Genomic DNA, 11,955 nt, shown 5'->3' on the forward strand with positions numbered 1-11,955 from the left:
CTTTCCCGAGTTCCTGAATGACATAGGAGCATAATGATCTTCAGGATACAGGGGTGAGGCAGCCTTATTTAATACTTAATTTTATAATTTTTTTCAGCAAAGCCACTTGGATCACGGATTAAACAAGATATGTTTCTGCATCCGTGTAGCTACAGCATTCTCAAGGTATGTTTGGTTCACAATTAGAGATGAGCGAACATACTCGTCCGAGCTTGATGCTCGATCGAGCATTAGCGTACTCGTAACTGCTCGTTGCTCGGACGAGTATTTCGCCCGCTCGAGAAAATGGCAGCTCCCGCCGTTTTGCTTTTTGGCGGCCAGAAACAGAGCCAATCACAAGCCAGGAGACTCTGCACTCCACCCAGCATGACGTGGTACCCTTACACGTAGATAGCAGTGGTTGGCTGGCCAGATCAGGTGACCCTGGGATAGACTAGCCGCTGCCCGCGCTGCTCGGATCATTCTCTGTCTGGATGCCGCTAGGGAGAGAGCTGCTGCTGCTCAGGGAAAGCGTTAGGGTGTTCTATTAGCTTACTGTTTTTTTTATTTGCAGCTAGTACCATATTGTGAGGAATTAGCAGGGAGACTTGCTACCGTTGTGTTTAGCTCTTAGTGACACACATATCCACCTCAAACACCAAAGTGGGAAAATTTATTAGGGGTTTGAGTAGAATTAGGCACAGTCTGCCAGTTTCTTTTTATTTTACGTTTATTTTTTTCATAACTCAGCGTCATCTCATCTGGCATAGTAGTGTGCTGTAATACTTGGCTAGAAAATAGCCATAGGAGAATACAAACGTCTTAATTACGCCTACAGTAGCGTTATATATATTTGATTTCTGGTTGATCTGCTGGTGGCTGTACTTGCTGCAGTGCATCTACTATCAAATTGGGAGCAATTTGGAGTCAGACTTGCGACCACTGTGTTTTAGTGACGCACATATCCATCGCAAAGACCGAAGTGGGAAAATTTATTAGGGCCCGGGGTTGTATTTCAATTAGGCACAGTCTGCCATTTCCTTTTTTATTTTACGTTTATTTTTTTCATAACTCAGCGTCATCTCATCTGGCATAGTAGTGTGCTGTAATACTTGGCTAGAAAATAGCCATAGGAGAATACAAACGTCTTAATTACGCCTACAGTAGCGTTATATATATTTGATTTCTGGTTGATCTGCTGGTGGCTGTACTTGCTGCAGTGCATCTACTATCAAATTGGGAGCAATTTGGAGTCAGACTTGCGACCACTGTGTTTTAGTGACGCACATATCCATCGCAAAGACCGAAGTGGGAAAATTTATTAGGGCCCGGGGTTGTATTTCAATTAGGCACAGTCTGCCATTTCCTTTTTTATTTTACGTTTATTTTTTTCATAACTCAGCGTCATCTCATCTGGCATAGTAGTGTGCTGTAATACTTGGCTAGAAAATAGCCATAGGAGAATACAAACGGCTTAATTACGCCTACAGTAGCGTTATATATATTTGATTTCTGGTTGATCTGCTGGTGGCTGTACTTGCTGCAGTGCATCTACTATCAAATTGGGAGCAATTTGGAGTCAGACTTGCGACCACTGTGTTTTAGTGACGCACATATCCATCGCAAAGACCGAAGTGGGAAAATTTATTAGGGCCCGGGGTTGTATTTCAATTAGGCACAGTCTGCCATTTCCTTTTTTATTTTACGTTTATTTTTTTCATAACTCAGCGTCATCTCATCTGGCATAGTAGTGTGCTGTAATACTTGGCTAGAAAATAGCCATAGGAGAATACAAACGTCTTAATTACGCCTACAGTAGCGTTATATATATTTGATTTCTGGTTGATCTGCTGGTGGCTGTACTTGCTGCAGTGCATCTACTATCAAATTGGGAGCAATTTGGAGTCAGACTTGCGACCACTGTGTTTTAGTGACGCACATATCCATCGCAAAGACCGAAGTGGGAAAATTTATTAGGGCCCGGGGTTGTATTTCAACTAGGCACAGTCTGCCATTTCCTTTTTTATTTTACGTTTATTTTTTTCATAACTCAGCGTCATCTCATCTGGCATAGTAGTGTGCTGTAATACTTGGCTAGAAAATAGCCATAGCAATAGGATAGCATCGTTTGGTTTTAAAAACTAAAAAACACAAAAAAAAACAAAACAAAAAAAAAAAAGTTAAAAAAAAAATACAAGTTATAACTCTCATTTTCAAAATGTTTAACCCGAGGGCTAGGAGTAGAGGACGAGGGCGGGGACGTGGGCGTCCAACTACTGCAGGGGTCAGAGGCCGTGGTCCTGGGCGGGGTGAGACACCACCTGCTTATGAGGGAGCAGGGGAACGCCGCAGAGCTACACTCCCTAGGTTCATGTCTGAAGTTACTGGGAATCGTGGTAGAGCACTGTTGAGGCCAGAACAGTGCGAACAGGTGATGTCGTGGATTGCCGACAATGCTTCGAGCAATTTGTCCACCAGTCAGTCTTCCACGCAGTCCACCCATGTCACCGAAATCGGCACTCCTCCAGCTCCTGCACCTCAGCCTCCTCCCCCCCAGTCTGCCCCCTCCCAGCAAAATTTGCCATTTGAACCGGCATACTCTGAGGAACTGTTTTCTGGACCCTTTCCACAGTCACAAACCACTTGTCCGGTTGCTGCTGAGCAATTTTCCGATGCCCAGGTTTTCCACCAGTCGCAGTCTGTGGGTGATGATGACCTTGTTGACGTAGTGGAAGAAGTGTGTAAAGAGGTGTCCGACGATGAGGAGACACGGTTGTCAGCAGGGGCGGACTGGTCATTGAACCCACCGGGGCCGTTCCCGGTGGGCCGACAGATCCGGGGCTGATCTGGGGCCGGTCTGAGGCTGTCCGGGCCGACCGCAGGTGAGGCACCACACTAGCAGGCAGAGCAGTGCTGGTGCTAGGCGGCTGCAGTGCCGGCCCTACAAGTGTCCACAGTATACTGACACTGTGACGTCACTGCTCTAAGGCCAGCCGCTTCACACGCTGCTGCTGTACAGCACAGGATGGTCAGCGGAGTGCGGAGCATGAAGCAGCCCCCACTGGTAGGCACAGACCTCATCCTACCCCTGTGCTGCGCACCAAGAGCAGAGTGGGAGCTTGTGCCAGTGTCAGCTAGGACTCCCTGCACCGCTACAGGGGCCATGCACAGGCTGTGAGCTCAGCAGGATCGTGCTGCTCCTGGTGTGATTGGTGGTGAGGAGAGAGGGGTGTGCTTACAGATGGCCCCACCCCCACACTGGGTCAACTGAGAATAGGGAACTACTGCCCTGGAGGAGCAGAACGGGGGAATCAGAAGATGTCCGGACCGGAAGTAGTGGGCGGAGCTAAGAATAAGAGCCAGCACATGAGTGACACCTGGAAAGGTAAAACCAAAGAGGGTTCAAATGGGTCAGGAGGTGTTAGGAGAGGGGTCAGGTGTGAGGGGATGATTCAGGAGGTGTTAGGAGAGGGTTCAGGTGTGAGGGGGTGGTTCAGGAGGTGTTAGGAGAGGGGTCAGGTGTGTTGGGATGGTTCAGGAGGTGTTAGGAGAGGGGTCAGGTGTGAGGGGATGGGTCAGGAGGTGTTAGGAGAGGGGTCAGGTGTGAGGAGATGGTTCAGGTGGTGTTAGGAGAGGGGTCAGGTGTGAGGGGATGGTTCAGGAGGTGTTAGGAGAGGGGTCAGGTGTGAGGAGATGGGTCAGGAGGTGTTAGGAGAGGGGTCAGGTGTGAGGGGGTGGTTCAGGAGGTGTTAGGAGAGGGGTCAGGTGTGAGGGGATGGTTCAGGAGGTGTTAGGAGAGGGGTCAGGTGTGAGGGGATGGTTCAGGAGGTGTTAGGAGAGGGGTCAGGTGTGAGGGGATGATTCAGGAGGTGTTAGGAGAGCGGTCAGGTGTGAGGGGATGGTTCAGGAGGTGTTAGGAGAGGGGTCAGGTGTGAGGGGATGGTTCAGGAGGTGTTAGGAGAGGGGTCAGGTGTGAGGAGATGGGTCAGGAGGTGTTAGGAGAGGGGTCAGGTGTGAGGGGGTGGTTCAGGAGGTGTTAGGAGAGGGTTCAGGTGTGAGGGGGTGGTTCAGGAGGTGTTAGGAGAGGGGTCAGGTGTGAGGGGATGGTTCAGGAGGTGTTAGGAGAGGGTTCAGGAGTGAGGGGGTGGTTCAGGTGGTGTTAGGAGAGGGGTCAGGTGTGAGCAAAGGGGTGAGCAGTGGGGCCAGCAGGTGTTAGAGGTGTGATCAGATGGGTCAGTAGTATGGCTATCTGCACAAATTGCAGATTCCCTGCAGATATTAGACACAGATTTCGGTGTGGAAAATCTGCAGCGTAATGCAGTAGGAGTAAAGTGAATGTAATTTTGAAAAAGTAATGTAGATGATGCATTTTTTCCTGTATGTTCTCATAGATTTATGCATGAAATTTGCATGAAAGACCTGTGGATAGGGCCTAACTTTTGTTAATGAGAAAACCCCTTTAAGGTGTGGGATCTGTTCCCTATTTGGGTCTATGGAAGTGCTAAATATCACAGTCTATACTCTTGTATTTATGGCGCACCCATAGACTCTCCATTCTGCACAACATAGAGTAGGGGAAAAGTGGGGCTCTCTTTTTCATGATAGGTACAGGGCCTTCCTCTGGTCCTGTGGAAAGATTACATGTGCATGAGGATACTCCATTAATTGTTGGGGCACTAAAATGGGTAAAATGGGGGTAGAGCTTATAGGTTAGAGTACAATACTGAGAATTTGGTAGTTATACATTGGGGCCCGTGCCCCGAATCTTTTACAAAGCTAGCAAAGCCCCTGGGCTTGGGACTTATGGGCACTTGCACTGTACAGATTAGGAGTATATTGAAACCCCTAGTTAAAGACGGACCCCTCTGCCCCCTGTGACCTCTGGTGAAGCTTTCTGGATGTTACTATAGTCCAAGGCTGCAATGCTCACCTATAAGGTGTCTGTAATGAAGATTTATTGATAATCCTTGGTACTATTACAGCAAAAAATCTTTAAACTACAATTGTCACTGGGGCAAAAAAATTTTCTTGGTCTCGATATACAATTATAAAATATACAGTTTTGACTTACATACAAATTCAACTTAAGAACAAACCTAAAGAACCTATCTTGTATGTAAACCGGGGACTGCCTGTATCTCATTAAGGCAATGATGTCTAATCCATGATGTTGTCATCCAGTTTTTATCACAACTTTACTTACTGCTATTTTGCTAATCATCCACCAATGACTTATTGACCCCGCCCACCCATGTCGACCACGCACAGCTACACTGGCCCTGCCTAAAATATAGGGCCACTTTAAAAAAAATTTCCAGGACCACTTTTTTTTCCCAGTCCGCCCCTGGTTGTCAGACAGTGGGGAAGTTGTTGTCAGGGCAGGAAGTCCGAGGGGGGAGCAGACTGAGGGATCGGAGGATGATGAGGTGACAGACCCAAGCTGGGTTGAGAGGCCGGGTGAACACAGTGCTTCTGAGACGGAGGAGAGTCCTCGACCAGAACAGGTTGGAAGAGGCAGTGGTGGGGCCAGACGGAGAGGCAGGGCCAGAGCTGGTGCATCAGCGCCAAATGTGTCAACTAGTGAAGCTCCCGTGGCGAGGGCTCCTGCGGCGAGGGCTAGATTTTCAGAAGTCTGGAGGTTCTTTAAGGAAACACCGGATGACCGACGGACTGTGGTGTGCCACATTTGCCAAACCAGGATCAGCAGGGGTTCCACCACTACTAGCTTAACTACCACCAGTATGCGCAGGCATATGAATGCTAAACACCCCACTCAGTGGCAACAAGCGCGTTCACCTCCGGCCGTGCACACCACTGCTCCTTCCCCTGTGTCAGCTGATAGTCAGCCCCCTGCCCAGGACCCTGCCACAAAAACCCCATCGTCACCTCCACGATCCTCCACAGCATCCACCAGCGTTCAGCTCTCCATACCCCAGACGCTGGAGCGGAAACGCAAATATAGTGCAACCCACCCGCACGCCCAAGCCCTTAATGTGCACATCTCCAGATTGCTAAGCCTGGAGATGCTGCCCTATAGGCTAGTAGAGACCGAGGCCTTTCGCAGCCTCATGGCGGCGGCCGCCCCTCGGTATTCGGTCCCCAGCCGCCACTACTTTTCCCGATGTGCCGTCCCAGCCCTGCACCAGCACGTGTCAGACAACATAATCCGTGCCCTGACCAACGCCGTTTCTGACAAGGTCCACCTGACCACGGACACGTGGACGAGTGCTGCCGGGCAGGGCCACTATATATCTCTGACGGCACATTGGGTTAACTTGGTGGAGGCTGGGACCGAGTGTGACCCTGCGGCTGGTCATATACTGCCGACGCCGAGGATTGCGGGGCCTACCTCGGTCCAGGTGTTTGAGGCCTACTATGCCTCCTCCTCCTCCCACCCCTGCTCCACCTCCTCCTCCGAACGACCATCCGTGGGCATGGCGCCATCAGTCGGTAGCTCTAGGCACAGCAGCAGTGCCGTCGCTAAGCGACAGCAGGCGGTGCTCAAACTGCTGAGCCTAGGCGATAAAAGGCACACCGCCCAAGAACTATTACAGGGCATCACGGCGCAGACTGATCTGTGGCTGGCACCGCTGAACCTGAAGCCAGGCATGGTTGTGTGTGACAACGGCCGTAACCTGGTGGCGGCTCTGCAACTCGGCAGACTGACACATGTGCCATGCCTGGCCCATGTGTTAAATCTGATAGTTCAGCGTTTCCTCAAGACATACCCCAATCTGTCTGATTTGCTCACGAAGGTGCGCCGCATCTGTGCGCATTTCAGGAAGTCCAGCACAGATGCTGCCACTCTCAGGGCAGCGCAGCGCCGCCTCCAACTGCCCGCTCACCGACTGTTGTGCGACGTGCCCACGAGGTGGAATTCAACACTGACCATGTTATCCAGAGTTTACCAGCAGCGCCGAGCGATTGTAGACTGCCAGATGTCAACTTCCACCAGAACTGGTAGTCAGGTCAGTCAGCTTCCTCAAGTCTACAATGAGGAGTGGACGTGGATGTCTGATATCTGTCAGGTGCTGAGTAACTTTGAGGAGTCAACACAGATGGTCAGTGGCGATGCCGCCATCATCAGCCTCACCATCCCGCTGCTTGGCCTGTTGAAAAACTCTCTGGTCAGCATGAAGTCGGAAGCTTTGCGCTCCTCACAAGAGACAGGGGAAGAAGATTCCCTTGTTGATAGCCAAAGCACCCTTAGGTCTGTTTCTCAGCGCATATCGGAGGAGGTGGAGGTGGAGGAGGATGAGGAGGAAGAGGAGGAGAATGTTGGCGAGACACAAGAGGGGACCATTGTTGAGTCCTACACTGTTGAGCGTGTATGGGCAGAAGAAGAGGAGTTGGAGGAGTTGGAGGAGGAGGAAATGGACAGTCAGGCCAGTGAGGGGAGTGAATTCTTACGCGTTGGTACTCTGGCGCATATGGCAGATTTCATGCTAGGCTGCCTATCCCGTGACCCTCGCGTTCAAAGAATTTATTCCAGCACCGATTACTGGGTGTTCACTCTCCTGGACCCACGGTACAAGCAAAATCTTTCCACTCTCATCCCTGGAGAGGAAAGGAGTGTGAGAATGCATGAATACCAGCAGGCCCTGGTGCACAAGCTGAAACAGTATTTCCCTTCTGACAGCGCTAGCGGCAGAGTGCGTAGTTCTGCGGGACAAGTAGCGAGGGAGAGTAGGCGAGCAGGCAGCTTGTCCAGCACTGGCAAGGGTACGCTTTACAAGGCTTTTGCCAGCTTTATGTCACCCCAGCAAGACACTGTCACCTGTCCCCAGTCTCGGCAGAGTAGGGCTGATCTTTACAGAAAGATGGTGAGGGAGTACGTAGCTGACCATACCATCGTCCTAAATGATCACACAGCTCCCTACAACTACTGGGTTTCAAAGCTGGACATGTGGCACGAACTGGCGCTCTACGCCTTGGAGGTTCTTGCCTGCCCTGCCGCTAGCGTCTTGTCAGAGCGGGTTTTCAGTGCAGCTGGTGGCATCATCACCGATAAGCGTACACGCCTGTCGACTGACAGCGCTGACAGGCTGACGCTTATCAAGATGAATAAAGCATGGATTTCTCCTAATTTCAAATCTCCAGCAGGTGAAGGAAGCTCAACCTGAATAATTTATCCACTCCTCCTCCTCCTCATTTTCCTCCTTCTCCTCCTCTTTCTACAGTAAAGCAGAGGAAACTGGCTGTTTTTTGACAGGGCCCACTGGCTCTAGGTATAGTACTTTATGCATTTAATTTTTCTGGAGGGCCACCGACACGGTCCTCTGTTTTAAACAATTTTTGGGAGTGCCACATACAGGCACTCAATCTATTCAATTTTTCTGGAGGGCCACCTACCTGCTCCTCTGGTTTAAAAACTTTTTTGGACTGCCACATACAGGCACTCAATCTATTCCATTTTTCTGGAGGGCCACCTACCTGCTCCTCTGGTTTAAAAACTTTTTTGGACTGCCACATACAGGCACTCAATCTATTCCATTTTTCTGGAGGGCCACCTACCTGCTCCTCTGGTTTGAAAAATTTTTTGGACTGCCACATACAGGCACTCAATCTATTCCATTTTTCTGGAGGGCCACCTACCTGCTCCTCTGGTTTGAAAAATTTTTTGGACTGCCACATACAGGCACTATCCAAATTGAATTGTCTCCATAGCAGCCTCCACACGTTGTCTCCATTGCTACCTCCAAAAGTCGTCCATATAGCTGCCTCCATACATCGTCCCTTTATCAAACGAGGTTTGTCAGGCCGAAATTTGGGTTGTTTTCATGGATTCCACATCAAAGTTGTTAACTTTGTCGCCACCCTGCTGTGTTATCCACAAAATACACTGGCAAACTTTTACCATTTACGGATATTATTTCAGCGCTTCTTGCGCATCTGTTTACATTCCCCTCACCCGCCATATCCTAAACTTATAAGAACGCTACTACACTTGATCTTATACAAAAGGTTCTTAGAAGTGCTGTTTGGGGAGTAGCCTAGAGACAGGGGCTTGGATTGGCGAAAGCTCGCCTGGCAGCGGAGCGCCAGCTCCATGCCAAGAACCAACTAACATAGTTTTAACTGCAGCACCTTTAATCTACTACTAGTTCACTGCCTCCATACATCGTCCCCTTATCAAACGAGCTGTGTCAGGCAGAATTTTGGATTGTTTTCATGGCTTCCATGTTAACTTTGTCGCCACCCTGCTGTGTAATCCACAAAATATACTGGCAAACTTTTATCATGTACCAATATTATTTGAGCGCTTCTTGCTCACCTCCTTTGGTTCCTCTCTGCTACCCATTGGTTTGAAGCCTGAGTCCATTTAGGGCAGTGATGGCTAACCTATGGCACTGGTGCCAGAGGTGGCACTCAGAGCCCTTTCTGTGGGCACTCAGGCCATCACCAGAGATGACTCCAGGTAACTTCCTGCAGTCCCAGACTTGCTGAGCACAGAGCTATTTTAAAGTGACAGCTCTACCTGGGACTATTTTCTGCTTTATTGGTGTCCTCAGAGTGCTGGTATCAATTAAACTGTGACAGAGAAGGAAGTATAAATTACAAAATAAATTATTGTGTTGGCACTTCGCGATAAATACATGGGTCTTTGTTGTAGTTTGGGCACTCGGCCTCTAAAAGGTTCGCCATCACTGATTTAGGGTATGTCGCCATGCCACTCTCTAGCCTTCCGCTGCTGCCGCTGCCTCTGCATGCCGTCTCCTATAGTGTCAGGGTCAATTATTGGATGTTTTAGATGCTATCTAGCTTCATTCTGTCACTCTGTCATGGCCATGCTGTTGCCCATAATTTTGGCATAATGGTGCATTTAAGCAGCCTCAGAGGCATCCATGCATGCTGCCCCTGCTGTTTCCTGTCCATTTCCGTGGTGTTTCCATCCTTTTCTGAGGTTCCCAGGTGTTTGGCCAAGCTTCCCTGTGCAGAGCCTTGGTCCCCTTGAAAAATGCTCGAGTCTCCCATTGACTTCAATGGGGCTCGTTACTCGAAACGAGCACTCGAGCATCGGGAAAAGTTCGTCTCGAATAACGAGTACCCGAGCATTTTAGTGCTCGCTCATCTCTATTCACAATGCATAAAAACACATGGTAGATTTCCTTTAAGGTCTACCAAAGGATTCTACACTACAAGTACAACATAATTTATCTCTACCGATTATCAGTGAAACATATTTATACAATCTTCCTTTTCTGTTAGAAAAGTCTAGGGTTTAGACATCGTCTCTGCTTTCGAATGTTTTTCCATTTCATGTTGAGATAATATGTGATAATATTGTCACCAAACTATCAGATTTGCTTCTATTTAGCTGTTACCTTAAATGTCAGTGAAAGGTTATCAAGGTAACTTAGATTATCTCCAAAATGATAAGATTTAACTATCCACAGAATGTTATTATAGAAAATTATTTGGAGGGTAAAAATGTGTTACCTTTTATGGTGATTGGAAATATTCTGTATATAAAATGTGTGACATGTAAACATAAAATACCTAGCATGTTTCAGGTTAAGAATAAAATGAAGACATTCACTAGTAACTGAAACCTAACATTGCACAATTTGGTCTCTTAACTGCACAGTATATTGTTCTAAACAAAAACACATTTTAACACTCCCTAGCCCTAATAAATACATTTTAAAACAATGGTCCACATTTATTAAAGTGTGTGCACCAATTTTATGTCTGACTTTACACTAGAAAGAACGTGCAAACTACTTGCACATGTATTTATAAAGTGTTTGCGGCAGTTTCATGTTGCGGCTGCACTGTGTCCGACAAGACAAAAAAAAATGTGCATCATAATTTATAAAATTTTCATAAAAGTAAGAAATGAATGTGTATATCATATTTTAAAAACACAAGGACTCCCCATATGGTGGTGGAAACTATGTGAGGTATGATGTAGGATATTATATAATATTCTATATAACCCTGCCAGGACATTGTTCCAACATAATGGGGGTCATTTACTAAGGGCCCGATTCGCGTTTTCCCGACGTGTTACCCGAATATTTCCGATTTGCGCCGCTTGTACATGAATTGCCCCGGGTTTTTGGCGCACGCGATCGGATTGTGGCGCATCGGGGCCGGCATGCGCGCGACAGAAATCGGGGGGGCGTGGCCGAACGAAAACCCGACGTATTCGGAAAAACCGCCGCATTTAAAAACCGAAAATGTGTCGCTTGGGGAGCGCTCACCTTCACCTTCTATGGGATGGTGCATTCCGGGGCGTTAAGATTATTTTCGGCGCTGCAGCGCCACCTGGTGGACGGCGGAGGAACTACCATCTTAAATCCCAGCCGGACCCGAATCCTGTGCAGAGAACGCGCCGCTGGATCGCGAATGGGCCGGGTAAGTAAATGTGCCCCAATAATTTATAGCAGCAGCGCTGTCAGCACCACCCCTTTAACCAGCAGTAGCAGTCTTAAGTTGTCCGTCAGCTCTACTACAGATGATATTTATAACTCTGGCTGTGATACTGTGACATTCAGTCCATATTTAATTGATTACTCTTCTTACTCCTCATCATTTTTATACCTGTTTTTTTTTTTTTATTCTGCCATCAAATTTGTTACTGACCCTTACCTAGGTATTTTATTTATTCCTGAATGACAAGCCTCCAGGTCTAACTCCTCCAAAAAATGAAGACTATGGGGCAGATTTACTTATCCGGTCCATTCGCGATCCAGCGGCGTGTTCTCTGCGGTGGATTCGGGTCCGGCAGGGATTCACTAAGGTACTTCCTCCGATGTCCACCAGGTGGCGCTGCAGCACTGAAGTTCCCCGAGGCCCGCCGGAATGCACTGAAGTTCACCGGCCTATTCCTGGTGAAGGTAAGCGCGAGTCTCGCAACACTTTCTTTTTTTTTAATGCGGCGGTTTTTCCGAATCCATCGGGTTTTCGTTCGGCCACGCCCCCCGATTTCCGGCACGTGCATGCCAGCACCGATGCGCCACAATCCGATCC

The sequence above is a fragment of the Engystomops pustulosus genome, chromosome 2, assembly GCF_040894005.1.
Source record: "Engystomops pustulosus chromosome 2, aEngPut4.maternal, whole genome shotgun sequence".
Taxonomy (NCBI): Eukaryota; Metazoa; Chordata; class Amphibia; order Anura; family Leptodactylidae; genus Engystomops; species Engystomops pustulosus.